General features: G+C 38.7%; 1 protein-coding gene across 2 annotated transcripts in view; it reads left to right on the top strand.

Moving 5' to 3' along the window:
* Positions 1 to 19446, top strand: part of LOC149186935 (uncharacterized) — a 238773-nt gene that overhangs the window by 52208 nt on the left and 167119 nt on the right. The window lies entirely within an intron of this gene.

Here is a 19446-nt window from a genome sequence, read left to right as displayed (position 1 = left end):
AATCCAAAGTGTCTGCCATAGAAGAAAAGGAGGACCATCAGATATGAGAGAAGTCGCATTTAAAGTATCAGCAAAGGGAAAAGAAAAACTCAGTGAATTAGGATACATTTCAGAAGAAGAATATGAGGTAAATTTTGTCAAGAATTTTCAACGGGGATTTGGAAGGTTCGAAGGTAAGCTACCTTTTAAATGTTTTTCTTGTGGTAGAGTTGGTCACTACGTTGCTAGATGCCCTCATACATAACAAATGAAAGATGTTTGAAGAAGGTAATAGAAGTTATTATACTCACCATAAAAGTAATGACTCATCCAATAGTGATGAAAACATTAGACTTCTCATGGCATATGAAAATAAAGACGTAGAAACAGAAGAAGTTACCAGATTAAAAGATCAGCTGGAGACAGTAACCAGAGTAAGGGAGTAACTGCAGGATGTAGTAAAAGATCAGAGCATAACAATTCAGAGACTTGAATCTAAGATCCTCTCTCTAAAAGAAGATCTTAAAGAATCAAAGAAGCAGAATAAAGAAGCTCTTGAAGAACAAGAACATGAAGTGCTCGAATTAAGGCAACAAGTGGAAGAAGGAAGAAAAGCTGAAGAAAACAGAAAGAAGCAACATTTGGAAAAGGAAGAACAACATCAGGTTGAGGTAAATATCTTAAAAGGTAAATTAGAAGAAAAGGATAAACTGTTACTATTTCAAGACAGTACTAAGATTTTGGATGATATTCTTAGTAGTCAAAGATCCCCTACTATCAAAACTGGTCTTGGTTTCTATGAAACAGTTGAAGGTGAATCTAGCTCACAGGGTGATGCAAGGAATTCTAATGCAAAATCTGAAATGATTAACAAGGAGATAAGTGGTCAACCCCAACAACAACCAAGGAAAGAAATTCTTCAAAGAAGATCGTTTGCTCCTAACTGTGGAAGTGATAGACGGTTATTTCCTCCGATGAGTAATGTTGAATGTTATGAATGTCATAATATTGGACATGTTGCAGCCAGATGCAGAAGTAGAATGGTTCAAGAAAGATCATCACGTTCCAGGTATTTTAAGGGATATTGTTTTGCTTGCAATATGTTTGGTCACAAAGCTATCGATTGCAATATGAAACATGTAAGATGTTATGCATGTAACAAGTTTGGACATAAAGTAAATGAATGCAGGAGAAAAATTCGGACACCAAAGCAACAGGATCATACATCATCGCAATTCCAGGTATTGAAGAAGACAGAATTAAAGTCAGAAAGATGTGGCATAACTCAGTTAGCAGACATAACAGACACAGGGGAAACTGAAAGTGTAGACTTACAGTGTTCCAATTTGCATACGCAGATAGTATGAAGTGAAGTCGCGTATATACGCGAGTTGGAGGCTGCAGAGTCACGTATATGGAGCTCTGAAGAAAAGGCAGCAGAACAGGAAAAGGAGTCTGATATGGTTCGGTCATGGTATATGATTGTTGGCACAGGTTTAGGGGGAGCATATGCTTCGAATAATGCATTGTTGGCATTATGGTTAGAAGTCTTTGGTGATGATGCTTATGATACATCTTGCTACTTATTGTTGGTTGGCCAAGAGAATGATATTGTAGGTTACAGGTCTGATGTTGGTGATAGATGCTTATGGTGCAGATCATATATGGTGTACGATAGTTGTTGATGACTATCATGGTCTTGTTTAGATTGCTGGTCATTGTTATAAAAGTCATGTATGTCATTTGATGTAAAGGTCATGAAAAGACCCAATTTGTAACCCCACTTTGCATGGGAAGGATGATGTAATAATGTCTATTTTAGTCATGTATAAACATTTGGTATATCCCCACGTGGTTGGGTGGATGAGTCAAAATGGTGTATCCCCACTCGGTTGGGAGATTGATGTATGTATGAGTCATTGATGATACTCACTTAGTTGAGTTGTAGAGTCATGTTATTCTTTTGAAAAATATCTTTGCAGACTCTGCATGTGCTCAGGGGGAGCATGGACGGATTGGTACATCTTGGCATGTACAAAGGGGGAGCTCAATAAGAGATTTCAACATGTACTCAGGGGGAGTATGGACAACAGAGTGTATATCAAGGGAGAGAATATCTTGATGTGCCCTTTTCCCTTGTTGTCAAAGGGGGAGAGTGACTTGGTGTGGTTGTTGCCATCAAGTCCAAAGGGGGAGATTGTGGGCATTTTGATACAGGTATGACATAGGTGTTGTCCTTGATGGCAACTCACTCAGATGACAGATCAGTTCAGGCTTTCATAATTACGAAAGAAAGGTATACGCAGGTTCCCCTTGACCAAGCCGCGTATACACGTGGGTTTGCCGACCAAAAGGTGCATATGCGTATACACACACTTTCACGCAAGGAAAGGCGCGTACATGTTGGAGAATTTGGTTTTGGTTCGTGGTATTTGGACCATGGTATTTTGACCCATGGTATTGGTCCAAGGTATCTTGTCCGAAGTGTTGACCCCAGGTATTTGGTCCAAGGTATTGGTCCTACGTGGTTTTGGACCATGGTATTGAGAGAGGCCTAAACCTATATAAGGAGAAGAAGATCATTAGGCCAAAGGGCAAGTGTGCAAGTGATGAATATCTGATGAAGTGTGAGATCTAGTATGCTGGTTATGGGTTTGTGATGCTTTGCTCGATCTGAACCAAGGAGGCACCTATGCGGTTGATGAAGGTTGATGGACCGGGATCATGAAGACTAAAATGCATTATCATTATATGGTATGATCATGAATAGATCTGAATACTGACGCATGTCTTATCCTTTATATCTTATGTTCTGGGTATATCTGAAGTTGAAAATTGCAGTGAAGGTATAAGTAATTATTTTCAGATCTGTACGCAGGTTCCCTCTGGTGAAAGAGCGTATACACGCTGGTTCGACACAGTCAAGTAGCGTATACATTATAAGATTTGATATTTGAGGTTGCTGTTGGTTCTAGTGGTTGTTGTAGAGTTCTGGGCTCTGCTCTATGTTCTGGTGACTGTGTTTTGATGATAGGGTTTCAGTGATTCAGTTGTTGGGTGATTCAGAGTTGATGGTTGTATTGCAATAATGATTGTTTTGTATTGATGGATCCAGTCTGAAAATTTATGAAACGTGGTCTCTGGAAGAAAATAGAAGGACATAGCTTTCTGTAGGCTGGCGCCTACGTACTAGTAAACATATTGGCTAGTACAAGAGCTAGGGGGTTGTAGCTCCATTCCAGTGGTAGCTGGAGAACGAGAGAAGGTTGTAGCCTTCTGCAGGTGGGTGCCTGCGTACTGGTATGAGTCTGCGCCAGTACAAAATTGTAAAAAGAAGTTTCTTATTAAAAGGAAGATAGAGACGATTGCAACAGGCGGTTTTCACCCACATTGGGTTTCCACCTTATATCATGTTGTTCATGTGTGCTTCTTATGTGTGATGATCTGTTCTGTTTTACTGCACCTGTTTACTGTTTATCTGGTTGATAATGTTCTGATGCACTCATTAAAGATCAACTAACTGAATCATAAGTTTACTGGATATAGTGCGTATACACGCGGGTTGCCGTAACTGAAGTAGCGTATATGAATCTGATAATGGAAATGAAAAGATTATTAATTTGCTAATACTGATTCACCCCCCCTCTCAGTATTATTTCCAACACACTTTACAAATGACCTTCCATGCTCTTTAAATAGAGATAATGGACCAATCGTGTGTTAAGCCATAGATCAAGTGTTGGTAATACCGAGGAGAGAATGAACCGTCGGATCACTTCATGTCTAGAACATATCGTGACCGTCGGATTGTAAGTTACAAAAGGTACATAGTAAATAAACACATTTTACCTAACTATACACTAGACCAAGTTATACTTATCTATTTCCTATGTGTCAGAATATTCTAACAACTCCTAAATCTTGTGTTATAAGATATGACAATGATGATAAGATGCAGCATGGCATCATGGAAGCATTAGAAACAAGAGCTCGTAACATCTCCATAGGGATCATGAAGGACAAAAATCCATGGTAGACAACATGTAGGATATATAGCTCTTGGGAACCTCAGTGGACATTGAAGGAAAGAAAGGAGTCATCTAAGGCTCATCATACATCAAGTCAAAAAGAAAACATCTGCCAGTTGGGAATATACAAGATCCTCAAAATTCTCTGATGGAATCCTCATCGTAGGGTTCACTAATCTAGAGAGGAAGTAAGTGTTTCAACAAGAACTCCAACGTATGGAATCCATGAGATGATGATATGACATGAAGCAGATCAAGGGATTGAAGATCTTTTCAATCAAGGAAGTTGCTGGAAGAAGCCTCGATGACCTGAAGGTAAAATAAGGTATGTATGCTTGTGTTTAATATTATAATATCATGTCGTATGGTTGCAGGTAATATGGATCTTTGCTTCTTTCTTAAGAAGCATGATCAAGAGAAAAAGGATCTCTTCCTCTGGAAAGATGTAGAAGGCATAAGTCACACTAGATGAATTCAAAATAATATGTCTTCATATGAAGTATGAGGTGATTGACTACAATAAAGAAACTCTGATTGAAAGCTATGGAATGTGTGAGGAAGGAAGAGATTGTGAGATATGCAACCATGATGAATGCAATCAACATCCAAAAGACCAAGAAGATTTGACTAGGAAATCTCCCAGAAAGATATGAAGACTTTGATGAAAGTCTGAAAAGAATGAAGACCCTTGATAATGGATATCTTTGGGAGATGTGACAATATGTGTGCAGGATGCTGATACCTACAAGAAGATGTCACAATGAAGAGCCATCTTGTAAGGTATGATTTAATTTAATATAATATTTTAATTTCTTGAATAACATCTGGATGAGTTCATGCAGGGCTACTAGAAGAAGACTTGTAAGTACAAGTGCAACCAACATTCATTCGATGGATGGAAACTCCTGAAAGAAGCATGGAGAGAAAAGAAGTAGCCATATGAAGAAGGTTCCAGATATGTACCAAGAAGGCCACTTTCCATGAAGAAAGGAATGACATGATGGAATAAGAAGGCAAGTGATCGATGGTTGTTGCCCTACGAGGAAGAAGCTCAACTAAATTTCATGACATCAAGGAGAGAAGTTGATCAAGCAGCTGAAGGACCCACAAATAAAAAGTTTCTGATATATAGAAATGTCCTTAGCTGAGAGGGAGCTCTGATACATCTCTGATCAAGAAGGAGTTTGAATTAAGATCACCCTTGATAACAAAGGAGTGACAATTGTGTATTTCCATGTCATGTGTCATGCACTAGACCAGGACTAACAACCGTAAGTCTAGATGAAGGCCATGAATGGAAATGTAGACACATGATAGACACAACATTCTTGTCTTCACTTGGGAAGAAAGAATGAGAGAATTGGGTAATCATTTGGCATCTGATACTCTTTGAGGATGTGTAGGGCATCCAAGATAAGAGTAGGCAAGAGGATCGATATTCTTTGAGTGCTAGGAACCCAAGATAAAAATAGTCCTAGGAGGTCATACTCAGTGAACACCCGGGTGGGTATGTACCTTGAGAGACAATGATGAAGGTGTCTATAAATCATTGGTCTTGCTAGCATTGTAACTCATGGTCTTGTGGAGAGATGGAGCTGTTAGTCAAGGCCTTGCACTATGACAATGCTGATTGATATGATGCTTATACAGATGGGATTGCCAATCCGATTCTTCCTATGAGAAATTCTTCAGATTGAGAATAACCAAGTACCATTGTAAATACCTCCCTAGTTAAGAGGGAGTGTTGAAGAAAAGTGTAACTAGGTTCGGTATTTGTCAATGTAATTTTGATCTTTGTACTTGTTAAGAAAAATAAATATTATTTTTATAAAATTATTTGAATGAGTTTCTTGCTCATTCCATAGGTCTAGGAAAGTCAAAGAGTCAAGATTATGTTAAAGAGCTATTTATGAGCATTTATGTAATGTACATGGGTGAACTTAGTGTCAAGAAGCTCTGGGTGCCTGCTTGAGCCAATACGAGGCTTTCTTTGACCTACATACATGAGTTCTCTTCTCATGAGTTTCGAAGCCTTCACACTGTTGTATATACACCTCTTCTTCTCCGTTCAAGAATGCTGTCTTGACATCCATCTGGTGAATCTCCCATCCCATTTGAGATGCTAGGGATATAACAGATTTGATAGAGGTATATCTAGCTATTGGACCGAAGCTCTCTTCATAGTCTATTCCTTCTTTTTGTGCGTACCTCTTTGCTACGAATCTAGCCTTGTACTTCTCTATACTGCCATCTGCAACATACTTGATCTTGTAGATCCATCTTGATCCTAAAATTGATATATGCTCTAGCCTAGGCACCACTTCGTTTTGTTTCCCATAGTAATATGGAGTCCATTTTCTCTTCTTGATAGCTCGAGAAATATTCTCATACTCCAGTCATATGCGCTGAGGCCCCACTATCATTGTACCAAAAATCTACTGGTGCTCAACTTGCTAAGCATGCAAATTCTTCTTCTAATCTAGAAGATAATCTAGAGACATCTTGATTTTCCATCCTTCTTTGTGCTATTTTCCTATCTGACGCTTTTCTGCCCCAGCAACTGTTGCAAAATGTCTGCGTCCCAGCTGAAGATCTGCTCTGCAAGAAAAAAAATACGCTGCACCCTTCTACCTCTGGCAAGCTTCGATCTAGAGATCGAATTTCTCTGTCGACTCACTCAGAGAAATCGATTTCTCCTCAAAACATCGTCCTCCTTGGCTTTCAAACTGCTTGCCTCTGGGCTTTTAGATTTCTGCCTCTTCAATAATTTCAAAATCCTTTTCCTCTATGCTTCTAACCTCTTTTGCTTATGATCTGTGCTCCGATACCATTTGAAAATTTCTAGATAGAAATCCAACTACAGTGACTAATATTATTTTTTCTACTTATTAATTCAGAAATAAGTTATTCACAGTGTTTCTACGGCAAATATCGAAATAAATTCTAGTGCAACCTTCACAATTAAAATACTGTGGAAGCAATGAAAAATACTAGCACAAGTACAATCACAATGACAATTATTTTTGGACAATTGTCCCTGGAAAAACCCGATGTGGGAAAACCGGTGTAGTAGATGAGGGTTTCTTTATTAATCTTCATAAAAAATTTCATGTACAAGATACAACCAACATAATAGGAGAGAAATCTTTGTGAGAAATTTATTGACAATTTTCTCACACTTCCGACGAGATTCTGATCTAGGAGAGGACCTGTTGCCTCCTCTGCTTCTCACTGCGTTAGCTTCTGCATGAGGACTGCGCAGTCCCAATGTCAGCCTCTGCCTTGCCCCTCTGCATCACAACTTCTGCGCTGTCCCTTCTCTTCTCTGTGTCTTCTGCTCTTGCACTCTCGACTAATGCTGCTACCCTCTCTCTCCTCCTCACCTGCAACTCTCCTTTTGAATCGATTTCCTCTTGCCGAACTTCAACCAGTGAGAAAATTGATTTTACTTGGGTAATTGAGTATCTCCTTGGTGTGTTTTCCAAATGCCCATCGAAGTCCTTCTTATAATCCTCTAGTTGAGAACCAACGACCAAACTTAGATTCTAATCAATGGCTCAGATCATTTGGACTCGATTTCCATCTTCTTCTAGAAGTTTCACTCACAGTTTAGATTAATACCCTTTAATTATTTTAATTCCCTAGGTTTAGGCTTAGGCCTCCATTAAAATAATAAATTATTTTAATAAAAGTGTCTCCAGGTGGAATTTCCCAAAAGAATTTCTGGGTATTGTGGAATATATGTGTCCAAGCATCCCTACAAATTTTGAGGCTTAGAGAACATCCGATGCTACCATAAATAAAAAAGGTAGCTGAAAATCCCAAGTGTGATGAGTCCAAATGAGAGTGAGTCGCTCATATTTATACAAGACTCAAAGGTTTGAATTTCTAATTATGAAGCCCCTAAAATGTCAAAACAAGGTAACAAACCCTTTGTTACAAGCCAACCAAGATAGATTTACTTTAATTATTACTTTATTTGCCCTTTAACCGCTGTAATTATTGTGAAATGCTCTTTAATGCTAGCGTTGAGGCCTCATGTGCTAAGAATGAGGGCGAGGGCCTCAAAATTGATGGTCAAGAAGGGGATACCCTCCAAATGCTGCAAAACATCTCCAAAGCCCAATTTGGGCTCTGTGGGCTCTAAATGGGTCTCCAAATTGCTCAAGACCATGTCAATGCTTTATCAATGAGGGCTAGAAGATGACACATTCTCTTCCATGCCTATTTGGGTGAGACAAAGGCTCCTCTGGGCCATGGATCAACTGCCAAGTGTCGGGTGCAATGTGTAGTCGGCTGGGCAATGTGGTCCAAGTGCATCATCATCTTTGTATAATTGGGGCACGAACAAGCAATGTGGTGGTGCTGAAGAAGCCCATGGTGTGGCAATCAATGCTTTGCAAGGTTGGAGGCCCATGGCTCTCAATGCTCACCCTACAAGTGCCATTATGACCCTCTGGAGGGCTTGGATCCCGTATAGGGAGGCCAAGTCCAAGATGAAGACCCACCTGCAATCTTGTATAAGATCCAATGCATCTCCTCACCTTCTAGTACAATAATTCATTAGTATAATTGAGTAAATAAGCTTGCTAATCAAGGGCAGAAGTGGACACTTCATAGTGGCATGCCCTTCCAAATGGGCTTTAAACATGTACTGGTGTTACCTTGCTCGATAAGAGAGGTTAATGAAGGACCCTATTAGGTGTTTTCAACCTTTAAGGGAGTGATAGGTCCATGGTACATCCATCAAATGGTAGGTGTCATGTGAAAGAGTGATGGAATAGAGTGGGGGCAGAGGGAAGGCTTCAAGTCACATGCCATGGTACAACAATAGCTATGATGAAGGAAGCCCACATATTGTGTGTATGAATGTAGGAGGGAGCAATCGTTGTACATGAGTTACCCCAACCTTTATTTTTCCACCCTTCTTCATATGCCTTTTGCCTTTTATTGATTTTTCTTCATTTTACTGCTCGGGGCTCGAGGGGATGAGAGTGTAAGATATAACAGTGATTACCCTGTTAAGGTAGTGTTGTTCATCGCCCACCAGGGGTTGGGACAATCATGGGCTCCTTAATGATGTAGGTGGCGTTCATAAGGGCTATAGGAACTAAGGTGATGGCCTAATGATAAGGGGTAGATCTCATATTTGGCTTTTGCCCACATGCTAAATTCTTTTGTCCCGACCATATTTTGCATTTTGTGGTACATTTCCTATTGACTGTGGCCGTATTATGCTTTTATCTTTCCTTTTAGTTACATCGACCTTTGGGGCATTGTTCGAGGCTTGACCCAACAAGCTGTGGATGATGTAGGAGCATAAGGCTTGAAGACAAATTCGAAGAATTATTCCAAAAATACAAAAAAATATTATAGGCAAAGGAGTGGGATCCTTTAGCCATCAATTTCCATGTTTTTCTAGTTAAGCATAGAGCTAGAATATAGGATTTGATCATGATGTAATAAGTTTTAGTTCGTTAGTTGTAGTGGAGATTCGCGAGGAGAATGCCTCCTAGGACAGATAGGGTTAATAAATTTTAGCCTTTGAATTAGGATCTGGTTGTTAGGATGAACCAATACTTATGTAATTTTCACACTATTGTAAGGGGATTTTGACTGTTAAAGAAATTTGGCTTTCTAGGAGCAAATCTAGTGATTGGGGAAAATTAGTTTTTGTGCATGTGAATGAGAAATTCTCGTCAAATCCCGAAGGATAATCTCCTTCGAAATCTTTGTGTTGTTGTGAAATTCGAAGTTTAATTGTTGTTTTGTGAGATTGAATGAAATTGTGTTGACTGTGTTAAATTCGTGTTTTTCCTTTTAACTGAGTTTCTCGTGAATTCTGAGTGTGTTGAGCGAACGATCGAGATCAGTGGAGGAAGACCAAGGATGCAGTGGCGTGAAGATTGAACTTGGACTGTTAGATCTCGGTCAAGGCAGATCAACGGTGTTTGGGCGCAGAAGTTAACAGATAGTTAACGAGCCAAAGTGGGTTGGAGAAACCCACAAGTGGATTTCGGGCGGAAGAAAGGTCGTAAGTGGTATTTTCCGATTGGCTCCGATTCCATACATATCGTGACACGTAGCAGAGAAGAGAGAGAGAGAAACCGCTTATCGGGCGGGTTTAAAGTGCGCAAGTTAACTGGGCGATATTTGTTTGAGCTGTTAGATCTGGTGGAGCAAGATCAACGGTTGACAGGCGAGGAGCAAGTTCGAGGTCGGGAAGTGAGGTGACCGTTGGATCTTGAACAGATCAATGGTGAAGAAGTGCCAACGAGTTTGTAGAAGGCGGACTTCAAATCTTATTAAACTATGGCTTGTGTTACCGTCGGGTCCGGACTAGTGGAGGTTTAGTGGAACTCTGCGGTTTTAGAGGAGTTTGCTAATTTAGTGGAAGCTCTAAGGTTATCAGTGGATGACAGAGAGCCCATTGAACCAACAATTACATCTGGAAACAGCATTAGAAGATATAATCTCATAGTTTGGGAGGTTAACACTCCTTCTTGCACCCAGACCGCCATTAATGGACAAGGGGAGGGGGAGGCTAACAACTTGTGGACCCAATGGACTAATGTGGACCTAGATGGGGAAAATGTGAAAAGGGCTTGTAATGAGTGGAGGGGAGTGAGATATATGGAATTGAGAAGCGGGATGACACAACCAAAATCATGATTTCCCATGTAGTGCCACTCCTAAAGCTAATAGTCAGTAAAGGAGATCCCATGGGACTAGGATACAAGATTAACCCCCAAGTTGAGGTAAGGGAACAAGAGTATAGTGAACCCCTGTTCTTTTCGCTGAATCCCCCCACTAATCCATGCCCAACTGTGCCCAAGAAAATCAAGCATAAGCACCCAATTACATAATGAAAAATCATACCTTCGTGGTTGGAAGGTCCACCTTCAAACATACAATCATAACAGATGAGAGAGGGCACAAAATGGCTGGCTCAGGTGGCGGAGAATAGTAGCACATCGAGCTATCAGGTGGCTACAAGGGGCTGCTGGCTGAAGACAAATCTAGGAGAAAATTTCTCCTATAGGGGTCACCCATTGGTGGTGGGTAACAGGACTCATGTAATGGGTTATTGTTTGCTTGCCAAGGCCCAAAAGTATTTGAAAGGATGATAAAGGGATGCTCTGTGTATCCGATGTTAATTGTGAATTACCTGTAACCTCAAATCTCTACACTTTCTTTATTTGTGACTTGAACAAATCCCAACACCTTCTCGATGTGTGACTTGAACACTGGAAATTTGACTACTTCCTCCAATGGTATAGGAACTTTAATGTTGTTGGCCCATATGGTGATGTTGATACATGTTTCGATTGATGTTGGCTCTTCTGTAGGACTCCGTTTTTGAGGAGACTTGATATGATGCTCTTTTTAGGAGGTGTGGCTAGGTCTTTCTGAGCTGATGGAGATGATTTGTTGTTCCTTCGACTATCTGTCAGTCCCTTAAATCTACTTTCATAGATTTGGTTGATCTCTATAGGGGATGGCATCTCACCAAACAACTTTGTTACTCTGTCTACCTTTGGGGTGCTCACCTGGACTTGTGGTTGTTGTGTGATTTGATTTATTCCTCCTACCATCATCATTTTTCAAGTGCTTAGAAATCATTTGCCTTCTCAATTTTATGATTTTACCTCTCTAAATACATGGTATATGCTTCATTTGTTTGGAAGGCCTCATATGCTTTGCAATTGTATGGGCGTGTCTAATCCACTGCATTGGTTGTTTCAAGTGTGTTTGAGGGTCTTTGATTTGGAAATGGGCCTTGGAACACATCCCTTTCTTGGAACCCATTCCGTTGTTGTTGTTGTTGGGGTTGTTGATTTCGCTCTAACCTCAGGATACTATCTTGCATTCCTGTTTGGTTTTGAGTGATAGTCTCCTCTAATTTCTTAAGTTCCTTCGCAAGAAAGGACATGGGATCTAGAGGATCTGATGAAGTAGAAGCTTTCATCCTGGGATTTCCTTTTGATCGGACAAGAGTTAGAATTGTTGGTTTCCCAAACACGGTCCAACTCTCATCTATACCTGTTGCATTTGTTTTGGCTTCAACTAGGTTATTAGACTTGGATTGGTTTAGGAAAAACTGAAAGGTCCTTGAAATGCATTCATGTAGTAGGTCAAGGTGGCTTGAGGCTTAGGTTAATGTGTTTGCAAGATTTCTTGCATTACCTTGTCAAATCTAGCATTAAACTCATCTGTGGTCTCGTTATCTCTTCTTTTAATTTGGTTAGGGCACTTAAAAAGAAACTCACATCTTTCTTTTCTGTCCACCTATTTAGAAATGTATCACATAATTGATTAAATGTACTTATACTATTATTGGGCAGATTTTCAAACCATCACATTCTAAGTCACATGACACGAGGACACGAGACACGGAGGACACGTAAATACGAGTATTCAATATGAAACGCAGCGACCCAGAAACAGGACACGAGGGACACGTTTTATATATATTTAATAAAATATATATATATATATATAGTATTAAGCATATTGCAAGTGGAAATGCAGTCTTTAAAACTGTTAAAAATAAACAGTAGGTACACTTAGCACTGCATGCTAGCTCGAATGAAAACCTAGTGGCCCGTGGGTTGAAAATCGTCTGACATAAATGATAATCATTATTATATTATCGTAACATAATCATTTGATTAGATGACACTGGACAGTGGACAGACTTATTTATATTTGTATACCGGCCCTGGAATTCGACAACGTACGCTGCACAGTGCACACACAATCAAACACATTTTTTATGGGCTTGCTGCTTAAGTTTAATTGCGTCTATGGCATTATACATATGGTCTACGAGCCACGGCTTACCTGAACCAGTGAACCTCACACATGCTGCCAAGTTGCCAAACCTTCCAGCAGACAAACGGCTCCACGAGTCCACAGAGATGACTCGGCTCCACACTCAGCTCCACACGACGATTATACATTGATAGAGAGCGATGACATCGGAGGAAAATAGCAAAGAACCCTGAAAATATAATTGCGTGGGCTTTAAAACATTGATTTTGTGGGGTACGTATTCAACTGGAGAAAAAACGTTAGGGCAATGTTTTTTAGACTCCGAATACTCGTTTTCCATGACTAGGACACGAAGAAAACGATCGAATACGTTTTATGTTTTCCAAGACACGTTAAAAAACGTTTTCGACACGTTTTAGGGCAGTTGTCGTGTTCGACACGTTAAATACATGACACAGGACCTTGGAGGACGTGTCCTGTGACTTAGATCACATTGCATCATTTGTTAAATAAATTGGAAAACATTAAACAAAACATCTATGTGAGCAATACACAATACTCCGAAACTCTGGGTTGCCCAAAATTTCACCAGGGAAAGTTCCCTCTATGGATAAGTCTCCAACCAATGGGTTAACTATGGAAAAATAAAATCTCCTGCTTTGCTACAGAAACGTCTATAAGGGTTTGTCTAGCTATGAGATTTGATAACATTTCATTGACAAAGTGGAGATAAGTTCTAGCGCCTTGATCTTCCATGTGACAACTTTTTCCATCGATGGATTAACCTAGTAGCCCTACAATAATTCAAAAAATGCTTGTGCCTATTTTGTAATAATTATTACGACACAAGATCAAGAAGAGAATAGAAAAATTGAACCAATTTTTTTTTCAAAAGAAAATATTATTATGGCATATAGTGATCTCACATTTTAACAACCCATTTCGGTAAAGGGTTTAGCTTTTTATAATTTTTATTGTAACGACTAGTAAATTCCTCTCCTAAAATAATATTTGTTGAGACTAAGTCATTACAAGAAAGAAAATAATTTTATGCAAAAGTTATTATTCATCGACTATAAGGGCTCGACTTGCTTGATTTGACCAATGTATGGCTTTGAAAGGGCAATGTTTAGCTGATTTTGATCTTGAATGTGCTTGATATCATGAACAATAACCCAATGACTTGCATAAGAGGCTCCCATGTGTGGCTCAAAGAGGTTTCAACTCACTGTGTGAAGGTTGACCCCATGGCTTGCTTGAAATGTGCCATGGCTATCTTTAAAGTGGATTGCTTGGCATAATGTGGGCATGGAACATGATGTGAGGTCAAAACAATGCCAATGTCTAGTTGTTTGACCCCCCAATGGCTATCTTGACCATGATTCACTCCCACATGTGGCTAGACTTGCTTGGCTAGCCATGTGTTAGCTTAAGATGAGTAACATGTTGCATGATATGTGTGGCATTTTGCTTGGAGATGATGGTTTTGATTATGGAGATACCTATTTACCCTACCGCCTACACCTACCTACAAGTAAGTGAGAAAAACCTTTAAGCCCACAAGGTGTGGTTGGTGGCTGGGAACTCAGAGAAGGAGTTGTCAAATTAATCCCGACTCTCTCCGTTTGAGCTATCTCCTAGGTTAGCTAGGGGGGGTGGTCCCTAATGAAAAGTTAAGTTAAAAAGAGATGTGAGTTTCTAGGAGAATTGTTAGAGTTAAATAGATTATCTATTTAAGATTTATAAGCAAAAACTGATATGAGCAATAAACATCATAAGATAAGCAGGAAATACATAAACAACCAATGCCTTTCAAGTATTTTCTCTTTAAGAAATGAAATTGTATTTTGCTTAAATTGAAGTGAAATGTTTTCAAATGGAAAGCCAAAATAATCCTGAAAAGTGAAACAATAAATTGTTAGCACAAGATATTATAAATGCTTTCAAGATGAATAAGTCTACAAATCAAAGCATGGAAACTATCTTGCTCAAAAGGATACAAAAATAACTCAAATGTTAGACCAAGATGACAACATGCAATTAAGTTTGCAACCCAAAATAATAGTACTTGAAAGTGAAATCAACCATTTATGACAATAATTAAACCACAAGATGAGTCAATTTCCAAGTACAAGAAAAATTAAACTTGTTGCAAAATTAAAAGGAATTACAATGCTTGCATCCAAAGTGCCTCTTGAAATAAGATTTGCATGTGAGACTTTAAACCATCAAGATAGCAAGAAATTTAAGAACTTTGCAAGCAAAACAAATATGATGGAATGAGTTCTTGGTCTATTTTATTAATTAGTGTTAAGGCAAAGTTACAATTGAACTCTAGTCCTTAAAGCTCATCCTCGCCCAAATGTTTGGATCTCACAATGAGGAGTCAATAGAGGTAGAGGGTCTCTAAGATGTCTACTTCAACCAACTTATGTCTCTAAAATTTTAATGAGACTTGGGGCTTTCCTATACTAAAATGCCTAGTTGAAGTGCAAATTGTGTTAATTCTCCAAATTAAACTAATGCTTCATGCAAATGCTCCAAAGAGAAATAGTTTGCAAAACTTGAAAGCGTATGCATGTGGGAATTTAAATACAAGATTAGTAAAAATTTGCATGTGGGGTGAAATGTATTGATTTTAAGCATGCACACAACATGAAATTTAAAAGCTAAAAAATTAAGAAAAAACTAAAAGCAAGATTAGACCACCCACAAGAATCCCTCCTTTAAATGAGGAAGGAGGATGCCATGGGAAAAATCCCAAGCTCCCTCCAACATTTTTTTTATCTTTTATTAGCGCTTAAAGCTGGTAAAAATGCCTTTAAGAGGGCAGCCCACAATATGAGAGAGAGAGATCTTTACAAAGATGGGACTAAGCTAGACTCTCTCCAAAAATATAACAACAACAGACTTGAAGATGGGGAAAACTCTCCAAAAGAGATTCGCAAGGCTCAAAAGGCCCACGGCCCAGATGAGTTTGCAACTCTCTCCCAAGTGCTTATGGCCTACCTAGAAATAAGTCTCTGGATAGCATGAGGGGGTCCTGCATACACACGAGTGAGTAGTTTTCCAAAGCTTCTCCTTAAGCTCCTTGCTGCTCAATGCTCAAGCCTATTGGCTGCAAAACACAAAAAAAAATACCAATTGTCAGTGTGAAATTAAGAAAAAGAAACCAAAACTAAACTTAGAATTCAATTTACAAAGTACTAGTTCAAGTAATGGGAGTGAACCCCCATACTTGCCTAGCTTTAGAAATGACTCTTGAATAGGTGATATAACTTTGAAAGAATTAGAACCAAAGAAGTATTTTTAATTTTAAATGGATGATCAAGTAGCTATAGACTAAGAAAATTCCCTTTTGCTCTTTGTTGGATGGAAAACTTGGAGAGAAAAAATGGCAAAGTCTTGGATCTCTGTGATTCTAGGAGTGAGTTGATCTAATTGAGATTTCTCCCACTTCCAAATGGATTCCTGCACACATTACAAAAGATCTTTCCCACATACTTGAACACGTATTAGTTTGCACAAGATTAGAGCAATATAATGAATAAGATAAACCAATCATTCCTCCTAAAATGAATTGGCAAGCTTATCCCTAGAATACTACTCTAAATCAATGATATGTGCAAGATAGCTTACACACATCAATCCAAGCAAGATGACAAGCATAAACTAATATTAATTCAACATGCGAAAGAAATTAAACACAATAGCAGTAGTATGAAAGGACATTGCCTCATAACGCCAAGATACCACTAGCCAAATATCTCCAAGGTCTTGATTGTATTAAGAAAGTTTGCAAGTACAAAATGACAGAGTTTCCTCAAGCCCAATAGCTTATTCATGATACAATATGAGAGCCCATGGCCCTATTCTATAGAGAGTTGGTAGCAAATCCCAATGAAGAATGACAATGACAAATGACATTGGAGCCAATTCCAATATAAAAGTGATTAATTAAACAAGTGGCATGAGGTGACAATCCCAAAGAGAAATTCAAATTTGTTGAATGGAGTCCCAATGCCAAGTATAAAAATCGAATTTTGGCAAGTGGACATCATTTTCTTCTTCCCTTATGTGCCAAATTCGAATTTTATGATAGAATGACAAGTGTATATGGTTGGTAACCCATGTGGGGACAATTTCCCACAAAATCTCCACCAAATATTCTCCCAAATCCTGCCAAATGTGCATTAACTTCACAAATTCGAATTTCCAAGTAAGCAACTTTCCCTTTAATGCCAAAAATTCGATTTATTTGAGCACATGTCATTTCCTTGATTTTAGGAGTCCACATCACTTTGGGACTTCACTTTAACTCCCCTATAATTTTCCACCTCATTTACACAACATTTAGCATGCGTGGATATTTATTTTTCTCCATTTATTTAATTTCTGGCTTAATTAATTGCCATATTTCCCACTAAACCTAGGAAAAATGGGTTTTGAGGGTTCAAAACACATTTTTAACCCATCTAAGTGTGTCATAATAGAAAGTTGAGGGTGAGATGTGAAAATTTCATTTCTCATGCCCCGTACAACTTTTCTAGACATCACTTATTGCATTACAAATAAAATTTTATTAGCAATTTCGACAGTGCGGAAAATCTAAAAAATTAAAAAATGACTACTTAGACCTAATCAAATTCCACAATTTTTTTTGTGTGATCTAGTATGGTAATATACATAGACTCTAGACATTAAGATGTGTTAGGGGCTCAACCTTCAAACTGTCACCCCAACTTTGGGATAAAATGTGAGTGAAAAAACTCAGAAAATTATCCGCCTATGAAAAAGAAGGGATAATTAACCAAATAAAAAAAACATTCTAAGGTGTACTCGTTTGTTAATTGAGTTCCAACATCTTAGGGCTGTTACAGACTCAAAAACTCATCATTATTAATATCATTTATTACAATTCCCCGCAGGGTGTGGAATCTGGGTACAAGAAAGTTGACGAGAAGATAAAAGTAGAATTAAAAAACTCCGTTGATTGATGATATCTGATGGTATAAGTGTCCTCTTGATCATCCTCGGGCATGGAGTCTTCATATAATCATCAAGTGCCACTCCAGTGGTCAACAATACCAACATGCTTTTTTTTGACCTCCTTGATCTATGGAGCTCTCATTTGATCTCTGTTCAATTTTCCCATGTTTTAGCTTGAGGATGGGTTGGTTTGGCTTGCATGTACTTGATAACTATCTTTTGGGTTTTAGAAGGCGTGGACGTGTGTTAGGAGGTTTCATACAACACGTGCAATGTAAAATATGGCACATGTAATGTGAAATATGTTTTGCCACCTTTTTCATGGATTATGATGTTCACGTTCCCCTTTGGAGGCTGAATATTGCTTTAAATATCTTTTTTTTCCCAAGACCTCAACATGTCATGTTGCGTATGCATCATGCCGATCATTTTGAGTCTTTGTTGAATTTTTGGACCTGGGAGCCCTTTGCATTGGAATCCATGAAGTGCCTTGGGAAAATTGAAATTTGTTGTGAATTGTGAGACTGTCATGTGGAGAACTGAATATGCTATACCATGGGCAAAGAGATGCATATAGTCTCTATGACACATGACCATGTAGAAATTACATAGGTGTGCTTAAGACACCCTGGGTATAACAAGCCCTGCACAATGTGATCAACCCAAGAAAACCAATGGCTCCCATAAACTTTGTATCGCAATAGATCCATCTCAAAGTGTCCAATCCTATCCAGGACGAAAGGAATTGAGAGTGGGACTGAAGGGACTGGGCATGGCCAACCATCAAAAGGTCTAGGACACCATATACATAATCATCATGTGGCCTACATGGCTTTGGGACTTGGATCTCATTAGTCTTACATAGTTGCTGTCATGAAAAAATGTGGGGTACCTCTTGGGAAGTAACAGGATGCATAGTTGAATCATTTACTTGAGCAACAAATAACTATACATTCATTACATCATTCCAAAACCATCAAATAATTAGTATATAATTATAATGTATGCTGAGGATGTGGATGGTAATATAGATTACTAATAGAATGAAGCCATATTCATTACCCTGCAGGCATCTCCTTTGGGAATCTTACAAGTCCAAATCTAAACTGATCACAAATGATGGCATGTGTGAGTATTCAGTTTCATCGATGTTACAGTTATTGGACTCTTCTGAGAATGCCACATGTCCGTTAGGCATGTAACAATATCTGATATAATCTTAATTGGGCTCTTCTCAGAGTGCCACTTTTCAGTTATATATCTTTGTGACACCATCTGATATAAATTAACCAAGACTTACTTTTGGGGTTGTAAATATCACATACCATTTCTACTTATATACATTAATCCACTTAGCTATGTATGATCTTTGTCTTAAATGTTAATCTCGGGAAATGTAACTGTAACTTCAACAGTTTTTAATTTATATGTCAGCAAAAGAAAATTCAGAGTAAGGTTCTGCATTATGAGTTTTGTTTAGAAGCATTGCTTTTCTTGCACAATTGATGCCATTTTCATATTTGCTTTAGTTGCAGCTTTCTCTGTGGATGTTTTTGAAGTGCACTGCTTAATATTAACAGAGAAGTGGATTTGTTGGCAACTTGGCATTCAGGAAGTATCTTTAGCTGCTGTGGAAGCACTAGCGGTTAAAGCTCTATTTGTCTTTGTCTCTGGA

This window comes from Pinus tabuliformis, chromosome 3_1 (genome assembly GCF_031772625.1).
Source record: "Pinus tabuliformis cultivar Carrire ecotype Pingquan chromosome 3_1, CPIR1, whole genome shotgun sequence".
NCBI lineage: Eukaryota > Viridiplantae > Streptophyta > Pinopsida > Pinales > Pinaceae > Pinus > Pinus tabuliformis.
This window is presented reverse-complemented; position numbering and strand designations above follow the sequence as displayed.